Raw genomic sequence first — 20,399 nt, forward strand, 5'->3', positions numbered from 1 at the left:
TAGTTGAAGATGTCAATTTGGCAAGGCCACAAGAAACAAGGGTAGTAGGGTTTTTTTAAGTTTATATACTAGCAATAAAATTAGGGGGAAAGGGGAAATGTAATACTCTATTTAATAGTATCAGAAGCATCCTAAACCTAATGAAAAATGTGAAAGACCTCTACCCTAAAAAATATAATACATTGTTGAGAGCAATTAAAAAAAGCAAATAAAGAATCTATATTCATCAATTAAAAGACTCAGTCTTGGTTACATGTCCATCCTTCTTTTTTTTTTTTTTTTTTAAATTTTTTTTTTTTTCAACGTTTATTTATTTTTGGGACAGAGAGAGACAGAGCATGAACGGAGGAGGGGCAGAGAGAGAGGGAGACACAGAATCGGAAACAGGCTCCAGGCTCCGAGCCATCAGCCCAGAGCCTGACGCGGGGCTCGAACTCACAGACTGCGAGATCGTAACCTGGCTGAAGTCGGACGCTTAACCGACTGCGCCACCCAGGCGCCCCACATGTCCATCCTTCTTAAACTGACCTATAAATTCAACACAATCCCAATTAAAATTCCAGCATATTTTTAAAAGAAAGTGATGAACTTATTCTAAAATTATATAAAATTCAAATGATTTTGAATTAGAAAAACCATCTTAAATGAAGAACAATTTTCAACAAAGAACCATCTTGATTAAGAAGAACAAAATTAAGAGAATTTATACTACTTGATTCTGACTTACTATAAAGCTCCAATAATCAAGAAAGAGTGCTCTTGGTATAAGGATAACCATACAGAATGGAACCCAGTAGAGTTCAAAAACAGACCCACACGTCTCAGTTGGTTAAGCGTCTGACTTCAGCTCAGGTCATCTCACAGTTCATGGGTTCAAGCCCCATGTCAGGCTTTGTGCTGACAGTTCAGAGCCTGGATCCTGCTTCTGATTCTGTGTACCCCTCTCTCTCTCTCTCTGCCCTCTCCCGCTCATACTCTGTCTCTCTCAAAAATAAACAAACATTTAAAAAAATTACTTAAAAAAAAAACAGATCCACACTTACGTGGTCAATTGATTTTCAATAAAAGTGTCAAGGTAAGTGAATAAGAGTCTCTTCACTAAATGGTGCTGGATCAACTGGACAAACACAATAAAATGAACCATCTCATCCTGCATACAAAAATTAGATAAAGCATAGACCTAAATGTAAAAGCTAAAACTATAAAGCTTCTAAAAGAAAACTTAAGAGAATATTTTCATGACCTCAGGATTAGGCAAATTTTCTTAGGACACAAAAACCACTAGCAACTTTAAACATGGATACATTCGATTTCGCCAAAATAAACACTTCTGTTCCTCAAAAAACACCCTTAAGACAATATTCACAATACTCAAGAAAAGTGACCCATATCCAGAATACATATATTTTTTAAACTTCTACAGTATTACTCAGCCATAAAAAAATAAAATAAAATCTTGCCATCTGTGATGACTTGGATGGACCTACAGGGTATTATGCCAGGTGAAATGAGTCAGTCAGAACAAGATAAATACCATATTATTTCCTTCCTATGTGGAATATAAGAAACAAAACAAATAAACAAAGAAAACAGAAATAGACTGAGAGACATAGAAAGCAAACTGCTGACAGCCATACAGGGGTGGGGTTGAAGGGCTGGGGTAACAGGAGAAGAGGATTAAGAGGTACAAACTTCCAGTTACAAAATGAGTAAGTCATGAGGATATAACAATACAGGAAATATAGTCAGTAGTACAGTAATAACCATGTCTGGTGACAGATAGTAGCTACACTTATTGTGAGGATCATTTTGTAATGTATAATATTGAATCACTGTGATACACCTAAAACTAACAAGATATTTGTGTCAATCATAGTTCAACAAATAAAAATAAAAATATTTTTTAAAAATAAAATAATTTACTGGCAAAAAAACCCCTAAAAATCAACAATAAAAGGGAAAATAATCTGGGGTGCCTGGGTGGCTCAGTCAGTTAAGCATCTGACTTCAGGTCATGATCTCACAGTTCTGAGTTCAAGCCCCACATCGATCATCTGTCTCCCTCACTCCCTCACTTTCTGCCCCTCCCCTGCATATTCTCTGTCTCTCTCTCTCTCTCTCTCTTTCTCTCAAAAATAAACATTTAAAAAAAAAGGAAAACAATCCATTTTTTTTAATAACGGGTAAAATTCTTGAATAGATACATTACATAGACAGATACAGAAATGGCCAATAAACCTATTAAATAGAACTCATCATTAGTCATCAGGGAAATAAATGTTAAAAACAATAAAGTAACATTTCACACCCACTAAAATAGCTAAAATTTAAAATTGACAGTATCAAATGTTTTTTTGAGACTATGTGGAAAAATTGGAACTCATACATTGTTGGTGAGAGTGGAAAATGAAATAACCACTTTAGAGAACTGTTAGGTTCAGTCTCTTAGAAAAGTTAAACTATGACCAACAATTCCTCTGCTAGGTATAAAACCTAAAGAAATGGAAAACATGTGCCTACAAAAAGACTTTAAGGATGTTTATAGTAGTTTTATTCATAACTGTCCCAAACTAAAAGTCACTCAAGTGCTATCAACATGAGAACAAACAAACAAGTTGTGTGGTATATTCACATAAGGAAATAACACACAGCAATGACAATAAAGTGAACTATTGTTATAACCAACACATGAACAAATTTTAGATTTGTTCTGTGTAATGAAAAAAGTCAAACACAAAAGAATACATAAAGCATGATTCCAGTTATGCGAAGTCCTAAATCACAAAACCTACCCATGGTTCTAGAAATCAGGAAACATTTGACTTAGATGAAAGAATTCAACGGGAGGGGCACCTGGGTGGCTCAGTCGGGTAAGTGTATGACTCTTGATTTTGGCTCAGGTCATGATCTCACGGTTCATGAGATCAAGACCCACACTGGGCTCTGAGTGGTCTTGGAATTCTCTTTGTTCCTTCTCTCTTGAACTCTTTCTCTCTCTCTCTCTCAAAAATAAATTCATAAAAACACTTAAAAAAAAGAATTCAATTGGAAAGTGGCATAAGTAAACTGACTGGGTCATAGAAACATCTACACTTGCAGTGACGTTATTCTGGTGTATAAATTTATCTAAGCCCATTAAACTTGTGGCTTGATAATTATATAATTTGTTGTATATAAATTATACCTCGGTGAGAAACAATCAACATCGTCGCTGTCATTTTTCAAATTAGGCTGGCCCCTCTGGACAAAGAGCTATAAAGGTCGAAAAATGTCAATGAGAAGCATTTTTGGTGAGTCATCACCAGGATGTACTATTTTATGGTAATAAGTTATGCTAATAAATATTGACTGGCTTCCACCCCAAAAGCATCAAAGTTAAGTTATTCTGCTCCTCTACCAAAATCATCCTTACTATTTTTATGTAGTATCTAATTCCTTCAGAATTCCTGGGCTAAAGTTAATTGTCTAATTTCATTCAATTCTAGATAGACAGCTATTAAATACCTATCAATTCTAAATAGACAGCTATTAAAGTAGATGATATAAAAAGGGCATTAAATACATGTTACAGTCATATTATTTAGCCTTTGAAACATAACAAACATAACTGGAATGTTTCATAAATATGTTTTATAACTATTTCATTGTACATATGCTTAAGTGCAATGCATATAAACTGAGACATATCCCTGTTAGCATTTACGTCAATCACCTGGGGAGTTTGTTAAACATATGGATGCCCTAGCCCTACCCACTAGCTTCAGACTATAGAGCAAGGGAACAAACATTAAAAATAAAAAGTTTCCCATATCCATATGCTACTGTATACCAAAGTTCTAGAAATTCTGATGTAAGGTAATACAAAAAATGATAAATAAGTAACAAAATTTTAAACCCCTACAGTTCCTATTCCCCCGGTAGAGAAGTAAGCTAGCAACCCCAAAGTGGAAAGCATTACTCAGAGAATCTCTTCAAGCAAAAATGTCTCAAAATTTGCTACTCAAAGAGTGGTCATATGCCACCCTTAAACATGGAAAATCCTGGAAACAATGTCTTGGAATGTCTTGGAATGTCTTGGAAACATTTAACCTTTTAATGCTATAGGAATAATTCTTGATCCAGCAGAATGTAGGAATTAAACTGAGTTCACCTGTTAATGTGGATATGCATTAGGCTAAATGCACACCATGTAATCCAGGGTATAGATTTAACACTGCCACTAACTTTTCCTTAATATCTTTCCCATAATGTTCAAAAAAAAAAAAAAAAAGGAAATTGATGATCCATAATCTTCCTTTCAACTACAGAAATAATGATCCATATTCTCTGACCTCACATTCTTGTGATAATGAAAATGTGTAGTTTACAATGGTTGAGGCTACAGCACTTCATTTAATCTTGGGAAGTGTTGAAGAAAATAAGGTTTGCTTAGGTACCATGGCTTGCCTGTCACATGAGCTCTAATCAACAACAGACCCAACACTTAATCTCAGGTTCTCTCACCTAGAATTCTTGACTATTTTCATTCAACAATAAACAGTTAATAAGTGCCTATTATGTGACAGATAGGTCTGGGAATTCAGCAGCGACCAAACTAGATAAGGGATCTGTTTTCATGCAGTTCCTGTTCCAGAGGCTAAAGAAGTAACTTAGTGAGATAATTTCACATAACAGTAAATGCTATGAAGAAATACAAATAGTAACATGTAACTTGGGGCCAGGAGAGGAAGGGCTCTTGTAGATTTAGAAGTCCAAACAGGCCTCTAGAAAGATGCCATTTGAGCTGACAGCTGAGTAATGTTAAGGAGCCATCCTTGCCCAGAACTGAGGATAAACCTTCCCTTTTGCAGATGGAGAAGTTTGGTTTGTTCTATGAACAGAACAAAGGTCAGTGAAGCATGCGTGTAAGAGCAAGAGAAAAAATGGCAGGACTAAAATGACGTACCAAGGCCTACATGCAGTATGTTAAATTTAGGACTGTCTTCCCTAAATGCCAAGTGAATCCAATGGAGGGTTTTAAGGATAGGTGCATCATGATCAAGTTTTTGTCACATTTAGTATATCGTCCCACTTCCCAAATCAAAGAGCTTTAAAGCTTATTTATTGAGAGAGCACATGCAGGTGTGTGCACACAAGTGGGAAGAGGGGCAGAGAGAGAATCTCAAACAGGATCCACACTGTCAGCACAGAGCCCAACACAGGGTTTGAACTCGCGAACCTTGAGAGCATGACCTGAGACAAAAATCAAGAGTTGGATGCTTAACCGACTGAGCCACCCAGGCACCCCAGGAGCTCTATAAATTTTAACACTTGATTCTCAGAGAAAGCAAGACAAAGATCAACTGATCAATTATTATCCTTTTTTACTTTTCACTTCTCTTCCATTTCTTTACCCTCTGTGTTGTATCACATTTCACTGTCACAGTCCCTAACATTTTATTAAAATCAAAGTAACTACTTGTGAGTAAATTTGTGAGAACAGCGGATACAAATGAAAGCAAATTCTGTGTCTCTTGTCTCCTTGCAGTTAATGTTTCTTGCAGTGGGTCAGTGGTAAAGGCATGGGAATCAGCAGGAGGAGCCATCAGGAATGTAATACAAGCTTTCAAAATAAGGGACTGTCAGGAAAGATGCCATCTCAAAATCTGGTTGCTGTGCTCGGCTATAAAACCTTCACATAAAACTGAAGACTAAAAATAGTCCCCTCCTGGGACACTAACACTCAGGCTTATTTATAGGCTCTGCCTTTAAACTACGTTGTAAAACAGGAAAAGGTGGAGAAACAAATGGCAGTCCTCACACTTTCATGCACACATACACACACACATCTATTGTGTTCTAGATTTCTGACATTATTATAGAAAGAAGCATTAAGTGGGACAGATAGACTTTAAAAGGGCAAAATGCTGGCAAAGCAGAAAACAAATTAAGAAATAATTCACCTATATACATACGGATGTATGTAGAGTTTGGTCTAGAGTCTGAGTTATCATTAAAACAACAGAACTATGGTTATAACATTTGCCATTTCACAGATCCAAGCAAGCCCCCCCAAAATAAATAACTAATCAATGCTACCTTGATTGTGTGTAACAATTTGTGGATATCTAAAAAATGACATTGGTTATATTTCTCTAAACAACAATCTAGTGCGGTAGGACAGATGGGTAATTATAAATCCCCATTTCACAGATAGACTAACAAATTCAAAGATATTATGTTATACCTTGCAGAGTTTACCTTCCTGCTGCAGAGTGGGTGACTACTTTCGCAATTCATTTGTACATTACACAGCATCCATTAAACCCACACAAGACAAAGTGAAGTGCAGTAACTTGGTTGTCTGTAGTTTGGTGGAGTGGTTTAAAACTCCATCTGGCCATAGGAGCTTCTGAATACTCAAGCAACAAAATACACACATCTGTGCAGGCATTCAAATTGAGGCCAGTAAAAGACAGCCAAGGAACATGGAGCAAGTATATTTTATTTGCCTATGCCAGCAAATCCACTGAAATCAGGCCATAGGATTCTGTTGGTAATTTAAGCTATGCTTAAAATGTAGCCCTTTTTTCTATCCCTAAATTCCTCTTATATTAACATATATTAGCCTAATTTTAATTCTTTTAATTCACCTCTAGTTTTTAAAACAAATTATTATAAAGGTAAAGACATCAATTTCCAAAGAGATAGCTAAGAAAATTTTCAACATCTAACTCAGGTCAAATTATTCTCCAGCAACTTAATCTTCCAATTCATCCATGTTACACCAAAAAGAATGCTGGATAACAAGTCATGAGGTATGAGTTCTAGTCATGCATGTCCCCTGTCTGCCTACTTAGAAAATAAAACATAACCATATGCAAAGTTAAATAGCAATATGGGGGGGCGCCTGGGTGGCGCAGTCGGTTAAGCGTCCGACTTCAGCCAGGTCACGATCTCGCGGTCCGTGAGTTCGAGCCCCGCGTCGGGCTCTGGGCTGATGGCTCAGAGCCTGGAGCCTGTTTCCGATTCTGTGTCTCCCTCTCTCTCTGCCCCTCCCCCGTTCATGCTCTGTCTCTCTCTCTGTCCCAAAAATAAATAAACGTTGAAAAAAAAAATTAAAAAAAAAAAATAGCAATATGGGATAATAAATACAAAATATATGGTATAAACAAAAGAGGAGCCAGGGTAAAGGAAATAGGTGGAAATGAACATTTTATGTTCATCCCAATTATGGTTTCTAAATACCATTTTCCATTAAAAGGACCCAGGGCTCTTTGGGAAAACAGCAGATTCCAGATCTGTAATGACAGAAATCTTGTCATTACAACAAGGAAGTCTCAAAAACTACTGGGATTAGATCAAAAGGACCAGAGAACTAAATTGAGGGGCTCCTACTGGGTAGCAATGAAAGCATCTGATCGTTAAAAATAATAATACAGTGGATTGAAGCCTAACAATTTGATAAACCTATGAGTTCACAATGATAAATACAAAAAACACCATGGGTCACCTTTGGAGGTTGCTAGTATACAAGTAAAGAAAGACAAGAATTTTCTTTTCCTACATCTGTGATACTTCAGGGTAATAAAACAGTTGATGAAGCAACAGTTAATAAATGCCGGGAGAATAACAGAATTAGAAAATCACATTTTGCAAGGCACCTGGATGGCTCTGTCAGTTGAGCGACCGACTCTTAATTTTGGCTCAAGTTGTGATCCCAGGGGTGTGGGATCAACCCCCACACGAGGCTCTGCACTGAGCATGGAGCCTGCTTGAGATTCTCTTTCCCTTTCCCTCTCCCTCTCTGTCTCCCCCCCCCCCACCCCTCTCCCTAACTTGTGCATTCTCATTCTCTCTCTCTCTCAAAATAAAAAGGAAAAAAAAAGAAAATCACATTTTGCAATCTCTCATGAAATAATGGATCTAAGCAAGGATCACTAATGCTGCTAAAGGTCAGACAGGAAATTAGGACACATGTATTAGACCTGTCTAACAAGAGAAAACATGGGTAAAAAGTAAAATTTAGAGTCATTGACAAAGAAACAAAATATCGCCAAGAAAAAGGTACCAAAAAACAGGCAAAGGATAGATACAAAGCATCATTATCATCTAATTTAATAATATACTTAAAGTTCTCAGTGATCTTTAAGAATATTTTGTACAGGATGTGAAATGCATGGTTTCCACAGTAAGATGTTTCTGTAATAGCTTAGCGAAGCAGGAGAAAGTTGTATTCTCAAAAATTATTAGAACTATTTTTATCCATTAATGACGTGTATCTATCTGCTAAAAATCAAGGAGTGCAAGCATTATGTGGCTTAGAAAATATTAGACTGGGTTTTGCAAGATTGTATTAGGCCTGATTCTGCTATATCATATGAATTTAAGCAAGAGAGAAAGGAAGAAATCAGCTGGGACTGCTCCCTGGGACTTGGTTTTCTTTTCCATGAAAACAAAAAGGTTGACCAGTCAGTCTGTGATAATCAGCAAAATCAATTTACATGAAGTCTTGATGTTTTGTTTTGTTTTTAACAAAAGTATAATTACACCATTGTGTAACCTGTTTTAAAAAAAAATCATAGGGGCACCTGGTTGGCTTAGTTGGTTAAGCATCTGACTCTTGGTTTCAGCTCAGGTCATGATCTCACAGTTTCTGGGTTCAAGTCCCACATGAGGCTCCACGCTGACAGCACTGGAACCTGTTTGGGATTCTCTCTCTCCCCTCTCCCATCACTCTCTCTGTCTCTCTCTCAAAATAAGTAAACTTAAGGAGCGCCTGGGTGGCTCAGTCGGTTGAGCGTCCGACTTTAGCTCAGGTCATGATCTCCCGGTCCGTGAGTTCAAGCCCCGCATCGGGCTCTGTGCTGACAGCTCAGAGCCTGGAGCCTGTTTCAGATTCTGTGTCTCCCTCTCTCTCTCTGACCCTCCCCCGTTCATGCTCTGTCTCTCTCTCTGTCTCAAAAATAAATAAATGTTAAAAAAAATTATTAAAAAAATAATAATAAGAAAAATGATTAAAAAAACCAAATCACAGACATTTAAGAAACAAGTTTAAGAGCCAAGACATTTTATTTCACTGGATAAGAAACAAACACATAGTGTTGGTGAGATTTACAGAAGTTCATCATGTAGTACAGAGCGCTTTCATTTATATTATTGATTGTTCTCATCCACATAACTCTTCCTTGTCTAAACTCCTCACAACCAATCACATCAACTACTTCACTAATGGATTTATGTGTAGAAGAATGGTCTCCCCAGCGAGTAAGTGTACTTGTCCATGCAAGACAAGGATTCAAACCATGGTCACTAATCACTGGGAAAGTTCTCAACTCTTGCTGAGCCATAGTTTTTTCATCTGAAAAATGAGTATGATACCACAGCCCTTCTAGGACTCTTATAAAGATTAAATGATATAGCAAAGGTCTGGCTTGTGTGAGGTTAAATAGCAGCAAGGACTTACATTTCATCCTTTACCCTCACTAGATGCCCAGTCACAAACAGGAAAGTATCTTATATATGTCTTTTGAATTCCACAGAGCCCTTAATAATTCTAAGCCCACAGAAGGCAATGAAATATTTGTGGCATCATGGACTCAATACATACTTATTGAGAACCAGTTTGTGTCAGGCTTTGGGGTAGGCATGGAGAGAAAATAAAAATGAAGAAGAATGTCACAGCTCTTTCGCTGAAGATTTTTAAATCAGCTACACACTCAGTAACAAGAATATTAGAAGTATGAAGTAATTTTAACATAACTTGGAATAATTGTGACTGGAGGTTGGCCAAAGTATTTAAAAATACAAAACAAAAATAACAAAAACACATAGTCATTGTCATAACTAAATAGGAAAGATTGTAGTCTGTGACCATTGTTTATCTCCCTAAATGAAAATGTCCCTTGGGGTTAAACTTTAATGGGCAAATGTGAATATTTGTCTAATTGGAAACCTGTTTTCTTTTTCTTGGAGCAGGAAATCACAGGAAAAACATTGTAGAGATTCAAGTTCCATGATAAAGAAGAAAAAACAAAATGGGTTTTCATAGATGGGATGAAATCATGTTTCCATGGAAACCCTGAATTGGTTTGTTGCAGCCCAACTTAAGTTGGCAATTTTGGGTAATTTCAACTATAAAAATAAATTTGGCAACTTGAAAAATTTATCCATACTATCATAAAGTAATTTTCAAATGATAGCTAAATACACGGAAAGGATCTCATTAGATTAAACACGTATTTTTAATTTCTTTAATTGTTGCCAACTTCACCTGGCAAAGATATCATTTAAATTGGAAACAAATCCAATGAACTAAGTTGTGCCAGAATAAACAGAATCTAGAATATGGTTGTCTTTTGATTCTAATGTTGGAGCAAGAACAGGGACAAGAACTTCCTCTATTACAGACTAGCAGAGTCTGTGGGTTTAATAGCATTTACTGAATCATGATAACCAAAATAGACCCAACATCCGATTCCAAACAGGCAAGGCTACGTTTGTTTGGGGGGTTTTTTTTAGATTATTTTTTTCCAAACTAAAGATCCAGCTGATTATTGGCATATGGCTGTTAAGCCAAATAAGGCATCAAAGTATTTATGTTTTATAGTAATATATTTAAAATATTCTTAAACATTTTACATTTAAACATTTAAATTATGTTTTACACTTACTAAAGGTTTTACCCTTCTTTAAGGACCTCACTGTTATACAAGGATTAGCTCTAGCCTTTGAATTTGTTTCATATGGATTTCTTTTGCGTGATCTCAAGCCCTTTAGACACAACAAGAGCCAAAAGGCAAGCAAACATATACCTGATCAACTCTGAATTCAAACTGTCCAGTCATACAACCTTGATCAGCTTTTCCCAACATCCAGTAACTATCCCACAATCACATTCAACTAAAGCTTAACCTCCTATGCATCATTCATATGACAATTCCGCAACTGGGAAACTTACAACTAGTTCTTAACAGATTATGCTTCCCTTGATTCTTTTACTTGCATGTTTCTTTCTCTCCTTGCCTTCATTGCCAAGCTTCATGAGAGAGAGAGGTCTTCATTTTTTTCCCTCCAATCCCTCACTTCCTGCTAAAGCGTGATCCCACTACAATCCAGTGTCTGACTCAAGCACTCCTGTTTAAGGCACCAGTGATTTCCTAAGGGCCAAATTAAGTCAACTCTTTCTAACCATCTCTCTTAACCTCCCCTGCATTTGGCTTATATAGATGGCTTTTTCTTTTTATTGAAATTTTTCCCCTAACTCTTCCTTGACACCACGTTCCCTAGGAGTGACTTATTCTCAGACTTCTCTTAGAGTCCCCCCTATATTAACCTTTATGTGACTAGGTTCCTGGGGTTTAGCCAGAGCCTCTGCTTTTCTAATTCTTCAAACTCTCACTGAAGAACTTCATCCTCCCCTACAGCTTTAGCTTCCACTTTGATATCACCACATCACAAATGTTTATCTCCAGGGCATACTTAACTCTTGCATTCAAGAGTCCATTTCTATTTTTTTTAATTTATTTATTTTTGAGAGCGTGGGGGCAGACAAAGAAGTAGACAGAGGATCCAAAGCAGGCTCTGTGCTGACAGCAGAGAGCCCGATGCGGGGCTAGAACCCACAAACCACGAGATCATAAGCTGAGCAGAAGTCAGATGCTTAATCGACTGAGCCACCCAGGTGCCCCAAAAGTCGACTTTTAAATAATTATATTCAAAACTCTGCAGAACATCAACTTTTAAACAACCAACATACATCTCCGTTTCAACAAATCTTAAAGTGAGCTCAAAATCTACTCGTAAAAAATGGCTATTCTCTATTCCCTATTCAAGAAATGACCCTACCATTTACCCAGCTATCCTAAATCAGCATCATGTGTGTCTTGCAAAAGCTGTTTTCCGTCTATCCCCTCTCACAACTAATAACAAAATCCCCAAGGTTCTATCTATTTGCTCTAAACCCACCATCATATTCAGAGGCTGGGGCTTTATGATTCCATACCCATCCAAACTAGTGAAATAGATGCAGAAGAAATATTTGATAATTTCAACACACACTCATTACCTTGAAATACACAATACTATTTACCATATGAAAGTAAAAAGTTTTTTAGTATGATAAAACCAAAAATCTTTGTAAACATAATAATTAATGGTGAAATGTTAGAAGAATTCTCCTTGAATAAAGCCAGAAATAATACAAGGATGCTGCAATCACCACTTTTATTTAGCTCTGTAATAAACACCATCTAAGATGACAAAAATAAGGTATAAGATGGAGAAACGAATAAAATTACCAATATTCTTAGGGAAAATATCTAAATTTAAAAATCTACATTAAAATAATTAACAATAACATATTTTAAGAAAGATGCTGCATATAAAAGTACACTTTTAAAAATCAAATACCATTCCATTTACTCTAGCAGCAAAAAATTTCAAAAATTACATTCTGAGATCATTCACAATGGCAGTAAAAATAATGGCATGTCTAGGGAGACTAGAACAAAACTATAATTGAAGGACAAAGAGTTTTAAATATAGGGAAAATAAATGTGTTCATGACAGGACTTAATATCAAAAAGGTAACAGATTTTCCCTCAAATTAATCTAAACATTTAATGTAATTCTCATCAAAACCCTGGTGTTTTGTGTTTGATTGTGGGTGTACAAGTTGAAAAGTTGATTAAAAAAAAATCAAATGAGGGGGAAACAGGCCAAAAGTAGCCAATTTGAGAAAGAAAAATACGGAGGAATAGATTTATACTACCAGATATCAAATTTTATTTTAAAACTACAATATTTATAAAGACTCAGTATTGGCAAAAGTTTTGTCCAAAACAGTGGGTATCAATAAATTATGGCCCTAGAAACAAATCCACCTACATATAAGAAATTGTTACAAAAGAGAAGTTGCATTACAAATGAGTTCTGAAGAGATGGACTATTGAATAAATGTTCTATGACAACTAGTAATCATATGGGGGAGGGGAATTATAGATAAAATTGTATCCCTAGTGACACCATATACCAAAGCCAAGTACAGATGGATTAAAGACCTAAATATATAAAGCAAAACTTCAAAACTCTTAGAAGAATATATAGGATACCCTCTTAACAACAGATAAGGAGGAAATGTTTATTTTCATAACAAATGACATCATAAAGTTAAAAGACAAACCTAACCTGCAATAAAATATCTGCCAGGTGCACTTCCAACCAAATACTGATGCCTTGGATATTGATGCCTACATTCAGAAGAAAAAATAGAAATAATCCAATAAGACAATAGGTAAAGATTGTGAATGAGACACTCAAGAGGAATCCTAGATGTCTATAATGAAAATATGAGCAATCTTCATAATTGAAAAATACAAAATAGAACAAAATACTATTCACACCCATAAAAATATGTTAACAAAAGTTAAAGAGTATATAGGAAAATAGCAATTCATACTCCTAAGAATGAGAATACACTAGTACAGCTATTTTGAAGAGCAATTTACAATGCTTAGTAAAGTTGAAAAAAGCATATGCTATAATCTCATGATTTTATTTCAAGGAGTACCCTGTGAAAAATATAACTATGTACAAAAGTAGACTTATCAAGGAGACATCTATATCACTGCAGCATTATGTGTAACCAGAAAAAAACGGAAACGGCCTAATTGTCCATCAATAAGAGGGTGAACACTTATTTCAAGACAGTAAAAATGGATGTTCTAGGGCTATGTGTGCCAATATAAGTGAAAACAGTAAGTTCCCAGAGGAAATAAACAGTATGATGCCATCTACATAAATGTTAAACTTTACACAATAACAATATATGTTGTTTGGGGGTACGTAAGTATAGAGTAAGTACAAACATATACCTGGGAATAACACAGCAACCTTCAAACAGCAATCATTTCTGGGCTTGAAGAAATGAAAGGCATGAAGATAGATCTCTAGCTGTTTATCTGAAAATGTATTACTTAAAAAAATACAGGACTGGGGCACCTGGGTGGCTCAGGTCATGATCTTGCGGTTCATGGGTTCAAGCCATGTCAAGCTCTGTGCTGACAGCTTAGAACCTGGAGCCCGCTTCAGATTCTGTGTCTCCCTCTCTCTCTCTACCCCTCGCCCATTTGCACTCTGTCCTATCTCAAAAATAAACAAACATTTAAAAAAATTTTAATACAGAAATATCTGAAACAAATAAACATGAGTGATAGGTTCACTGGCGTTTATATTATTTATGTTTAAAATATTCTCTAATTTTTTAATATTTAATTAAATGTTTAAATTTAACAATATTAAAATCCCTTAATGGTTTCCTATTGCCTTCAGGACTCAGCTCTAGCCCTCCTCAAATAAGCCCTTTCATGATTTAGTCCCCACCTAACATTCAAGAATTATCCACTCCTGCTAAACATCACAATCTGTGTGCTACCTTCCATAATGACATCTTTCCCACTCTCAGAGGGACGTAGGATTCTGCCTCACACCAGAACTTCAGAGAACCTTTGATGTAACAACTGCTTATATACATGTCCATCTTCCGCCACCAAAAGGTGTTTCAGAGTGCGATCATATATTAGAAACTCATTAAATGGGGGATAGATACCTATACACAGACATCCATTGCTGAATGTCAGCCTTGTTTCCTACCAGCTTTCAGTTCACAGAGACATGTTCTTTGCCAGTAAAGAACTGGGCATCGGGGCGCCTGGGTGGCGCAGTCGGTTAAGCGTCCGACTTCAGCCAGGTCACGATCTCGCGGTCCGTGAGTTCGAGCCCCGCGTCGGGCTCTGGGCTGATGGCTCAGAGCCTGGAGCCTGTTTCCGATTCTGTGTCTCCCTATCTCTCTGCCCCTCGCCCGTTCATGCTCTGTCTCTCTCTGTCCCAAAAATAAATAAACGTTGGAAAAAAAAAATTAAAAAAAAAAAAAAAAAAAGAACTGGGCATAAACACTTGTATGACATTAAGTGATTCTAGGAGTTTGGGTGGCCACTATCCCTCCTCCTACATGTTCACTTAACCCAGATTTCTAGTTTTCAAAGCGTGGTGCTGCTACTTAAACTACACCTGTACTCTCTTGGGGCCCCCCATTCCTGTTCCACAACCTCAATGTGCAGAAGTGTCCACCATCCTGACCTGGCAGTGCAATTACCTATAGATCAAGATGGAAACATTTCTGAAGATTTGTCCATATCTAGGCATTTCTGTAATTTCCTGCACAGACTGCTAAAAGATCATAGGCTTTTACTTAAACAGATTTAAATCCTTCATCTACCACTTACTTACTTACACTTACTGTATGACTTAAAATAAGTTTCTTCATGTCTCAGAATCTTACTGTCCTCTTCTTTTAAAGTGAGAAGTCTATCCTATGTACCTTGAAGGGTTATTGTGAATGCTAAATGAAATGGCATAAAAGCACCTTATAAAGCCTCTCACACATTATAAGAAGTCAAAACTCAGTAATTTTTTTCACTCCTGCTTATATTTAAAAAAACTATATATAATACATATATATAAAATACATACATATATAATATGTATAATATAATATATATATAATATATATATAAGATACAACGCATACATGAGTGGAAAAACAACTGATTGCTCTAGTTGAAAAGAATTCCCCATTCTGTCCTAAATACTATAGATTACATGCAAATTTTAAGCAGGCATCCATCACTTTCCTGTAAGGTAATATACATTCACGTGTAAATGTGTATCTCTTAGTTGCCTGACTAGCGAGTTCCCAGACACAGAGTTTAAAACCACCAATTCCCCCAAGCCACACTATGCTTTACATATTATAGGCAATCAGTTAATTACATTGATGGCTCATCCACCACTGTAAGATATTTTTTTTTCACAACGATAGAGTGATGCTAATTCATCTGCATTTTCTGAGATGACTTCCTTTGGGGTCACACAACAGTGGAACGATTGGCTAGGACGAAGTGTACAGAATGCCATTGTGGAACACTAAAAGTCAACTGGCACACAGGACCTACTGGTACCCTAGTAGCTATGTTCCAACCAACCAACTAACCAAACCAGTCCAGAGACCATCCAACCCCACACAGAAGACCAACAATATTGTTTTTGGAGAAGAGCTTATTTTTAGAAAATTCATATTTTAGCTTTGAAATTGTGAACCGAGTAGAGCCAAAAGGTGATAGAACCAAAAGGAAAAACAACAAAAAGATATCCATCCCCTATTCACACACACATAAATTTCTTTTTGGCCAAGGATGTCATTCAAAGCCCAATCCACACTAGGATGACTCAAAGAAATGCTGAGAATCCCGTCCTCTCCCCTGCTCTATTCTGTTATCCAAGTAATACCCATTGGAATCATCAACAGACCTCTTGATTACAGTCAGCCTCACACAGATGTGAGAGCCTCAATACTTATATACAGCCAATACTATGTCAGCATTATTCAATGCCTCTGACCATGGCAAGATTCCAGTTCAATTCCTGTCCCTAACCACCTGTAGAGTCTTAGAGCTATACTTTTCTTAACATGTGTCTTTTTACTCAGGGCAAAACTTAACACATGAGGACTAAGCTGCATTTTTCTACACATTTATATTTTTTAAAGAAACAATGAAAAAATTCGAGGACCTCTGACTCAACATTCTTCATATTTAAATAACAAGATGAATTAGTCATTTCTTTCTGAAAATCAAGTACATGAGAAAATAAATTTGTATATTTATAAGGTAAGTCCTAATTACATTTTCCAAAGCAACTTCAGTGATATGCATATTCTTCAAATGTGTGAATTCTTATAAAAAAAAATATGTGGCCAGTCCATATTTTTAAGAAACTTTTTAAGTGTAGAGTTTAGTGGTAATTATAAAATATATCAAGTTTCAAAACAAGAAGAAATATATCAAGTTTCAAAATATTCTCAAATGTGATAGAAGTATGATGTTAGCTTTTTAATTAAAATAAGATTTCTACGAAGGGACATGTTACGAGTTTTGCTGAATGGTATCCTCTGTCTGAATAATTTGGCCAGTAAACAGAAGACACAATTTGGTAGAATCCCACTATTTGGTCATCTGAAGCCAAACTACCAATTAAGTCAAGCTTTTATCTCAGTTAACTCAATCACCAGATTAGAACAGAAATCCAGCCCAACTGTGGGCTCCATAGCAGTGACAACTAAGGATTGACTTTTCTCTGAGACTCAGTATAGCATGCATTAAATGCCATCAACAAATAAGACACTTCCTACTAAAAGAAAAATAAAGGGAATGGCCCTTAAGAAAAATGGACTTATTGACTGAAAGGTACCAGAAAGTCCTTCCAACCCTGTTTCACTGTCTGTTCTTACCAACAGATAAGAAGCTGGAGCTCAGTGGGGTACCTGGGTGGCTCAGTCGGTGTTAAGTGTCCAATTTCGGCTCGGGTCATGATCTCATGGCTTGTGATTTCAAGCCCTGCATTGGGCTCTGTGCTGACAGCTCAGAGTCTGGGGCTTGCTTCAGATTCTGTGTCTCCTTCTCTCTTTCTGCCCCTCCCACATTGATGCTCTGTCTCTCTCTCTCTCCCTCTTTCAAAAATGAATGAACATTCAAAAATTTTTAAAAATTAAAAAAAAAAAAAGCTGGAACTCAGTGAGCTTAAATATTCTAACCAATTTCAAATGCAATGACAGAGCCAATATCAGCACCAAGGTCCAGTGGTTCCCAAAACAATGTTCTCCCCAATCTAACATACTGCCTCCCTTACCTGGAAGAAGGTTTAATGTTATTGCTCTAGAAGCAACCTACAGTTGTCAGCCCATGGCTTAAGCACAAAGAAGGCTTCTATCCACAGATAGAAGATATCCCAGGAACCTCAAAACAGCTCCACCCACTCTTTAACACGTAGTAAGACACAATCCCACTCCAGCCCCAGCTCTGCAAAGCTGCAGATGCACAATTTTCGTCACTGGGCCCCTCTGACAGCTGCAGGCCACAACATGTTACAGATATCGGAAGCCCACTCTATTAAATATCAATGTCATGAGGACTACATGTGATCATGGAGGCTCAAGCATTTCACATACTGTGACACGTGAAACACGCTATTAAAAATTCTACGTCCCCAACTGAGAAGATAACCCATTCCTTGATCTGTATGATAAAACTATCTGAACACAACTTACTACCTTTTTCTTCAAAGAGGAAAGCATTAAAACACTTAACACAACACTAGCTTGATATAAAATATCAGGAAGGTCCTCAAACCTTTCTAAAGTACTTTGCTTTCAAAGCAGAGAAAACATACTTGATGAATATGAACATTCAGGGGTCTTCTACTCCTAACTGGTCTCTAACATTACTCCAAGGCATAAAAGTAGTTCACTTTGTAAAAATAAAGTGTAAGAAAACCATCATGAGTAACTTCATGGAAGTTGTTAACCATATCATTATTTTGTTCTTAATACACTTCCCAACACTTCTTAAAGTCATGGGCTTTTCCTTAACTGCATAATGAGACCACTACGTGGTTTGTCACTGCAGTACATCTACAAGGAACAGCTCCCACTTAGATGGACATAAAACACGTCCCTCATTCATTTCCATTGCGGAGAAAATACCCAATATACAGTAAGTACTCTGTAGTTCCCATCACATGAGTGCCACTTTAAAATAGTAACTGTTTACCTTGTGTGAAATGAGGGCCTATTGCATAAATTCTTGAAATGCCTTTTAATTCTTGGAGTAGGTTTTATGTCTCCTCTCTTTGTGTTGAATATATTATAATATATTGAACACAACTGTCTGGGATTTCTGAACTGGTATTTACTACTTCACACTTTTTAAATCTTGGATTCATTTTATATTCGGAAGTAAAACTAAAGGGTGCTGTCTTTATCTCAGACACAATCTTAGTATTTCTCTCTGCCCACAGAAAGCAGGAAGGAAAAAAAGTTTCAACGATTAGTATGTACGTTAAGTACTCTGAATGATGAAATCGGTGATTAGGTTCACGGAGAAAAATTATTGTAGAGGAAGGAGGCTGTCCCCATTATAATTTTGCACTGAAAATTTGCAAAATTTTCACCAATTTATGTGGGGTGAGTAATGGTAAAACCAAAGTGGTGAAACCTCTTACAAATTCAGATGATTTAAAATTTAAAAACCTGATTTGGTTTATAGAAATGTAATTAGCAAAAATGACATCTACTGTATCTATTGCTTTAGTGAACCATATCTATCCTTTGTGGTATCATCAAGATAAATTCCATTTAGTTACACAGTTAAAATAGTATTTTGTCAAACAGCTGACTTCTGTTGTGATGAATATTTTGTTTCTCTATTCACTGAATGTGATCCACTGAAATAGTGATTTTTAAGCATTTACTAAGTACCTGATTTATTGAATGCCTGATAAGCACTGAGGTATTATGAAGATGTAGTCATCAAAGCACTTAACTATGTAGAAGAAGTTTATGATAAATGCATCTTGCTTCTTCAAAAAACTAAGGGCTTTTATGGGGTAGACACTTTTTTTATTTTTAATAATAACAGTATTACTGCATAATACATAGTAGAAGCTCAAATAATATTGTTTTTATGGTTAATTATATGTTCATTCATTCACTGATTATTTATTACATGCCTTTCAAATGATATAATACATGCCTAGCACATTGCATGGCACCTGGCATACAGGAGGTGCTTAATAAATGTCATGTTAGATGGAGAGATAAATAGCAAGCCAGCTACGGCTTCTATCAAGAAAAGGGCACACAATATACGTACAAAGAATTTTGATGCTACAGAAACACAGAAAATAGCCTAACTGAATCCAAGCAATTAACTAATACTGGTTAGCAGAGGGAACTAAGGGAACATTATGAAAGAAAAGTTAGAGTCAATGCCTCATTATCAAAACACAAAGCAAATTTAATATCACTGAATGATATCAGTGCTACTTATGCCTACCTGATGTCAACCTTATCTATTTCTTACTTACTCAAGACTCAAGGAAGACCATCAGTCATTTTATGTTTTATTTAGGAATGGTTTTTATAACTAAGAAAGAGAATAACATTTGAACACTTATTAGAGTCAGATGAAACCCAAAATGTTGTCCACACTCTGCTTGAACTCATCCAAAAACAGAAAATTTGCTATCTCTTAAATGCTACAAGGTTCTTCCTGATAGTATCCTGAATAACAGCTAACTTTTATTGGGATCCTATACGAACCAGGCAATAGATTCAACAATTACATAATTTCATTTAACCCTGTAAGCCCTTGAAGTAGCAACGATACCATTAGCTCTACTTGACAATAGGGCAGTGAGGTTTAGAGAGATTTAAAGGAAAGTAGTCACACAAAGGCAGAGCCGGAAGTCTTAAGGAAATCCCTCTGAGGTCATATGACCTCTGCTTCCTATTACAATTCAGTGCT

The 20,399-nt window shown here is 36.4% G+C and overlaps 1 protein-coding gene across 4 annotated transcripts in view; it reads right to left on the bottom strand.

Annotated features, from left to right (window-relative positions):
* COL21A1 (collagen type XXI alpha 1 chain) overlaps positions 1-20,399 on the bottom strand; it is a 210,861-nt gene that overhangs the window by 129,254 nt on the left and 61,208 nt on the right. Inside the window, exon 1 of one of the 4 annotated variants that reach the window (XM_086707104.1) lies at positions 1,044-1,158. The exons of the other annotated variants lie outside the window; for them this stretch is intronic. The gene's annotated coding sequence lies outside the window, so the exon portion shown is untranslated. Of the gene's footprint in view, positions 1-1,043; positions 1,159-20,399 lie in introns of those variants that run through there. 4 annotated transcript variants of the gene reach the window in all.

This window comes from Puma concolor, chromosome B2 (assembly GCF_028749965.1).
Source record: "Puma concolor isolate L17-30 chromosome B2, mPumCon1.1.hap2, whole genome shotgun sequence".
Lineage (NCBI taxonomy): Eukaryota > Metazoa > Chordata > Mammalia > Carnivora > Felidae > Puma > Puma concolor.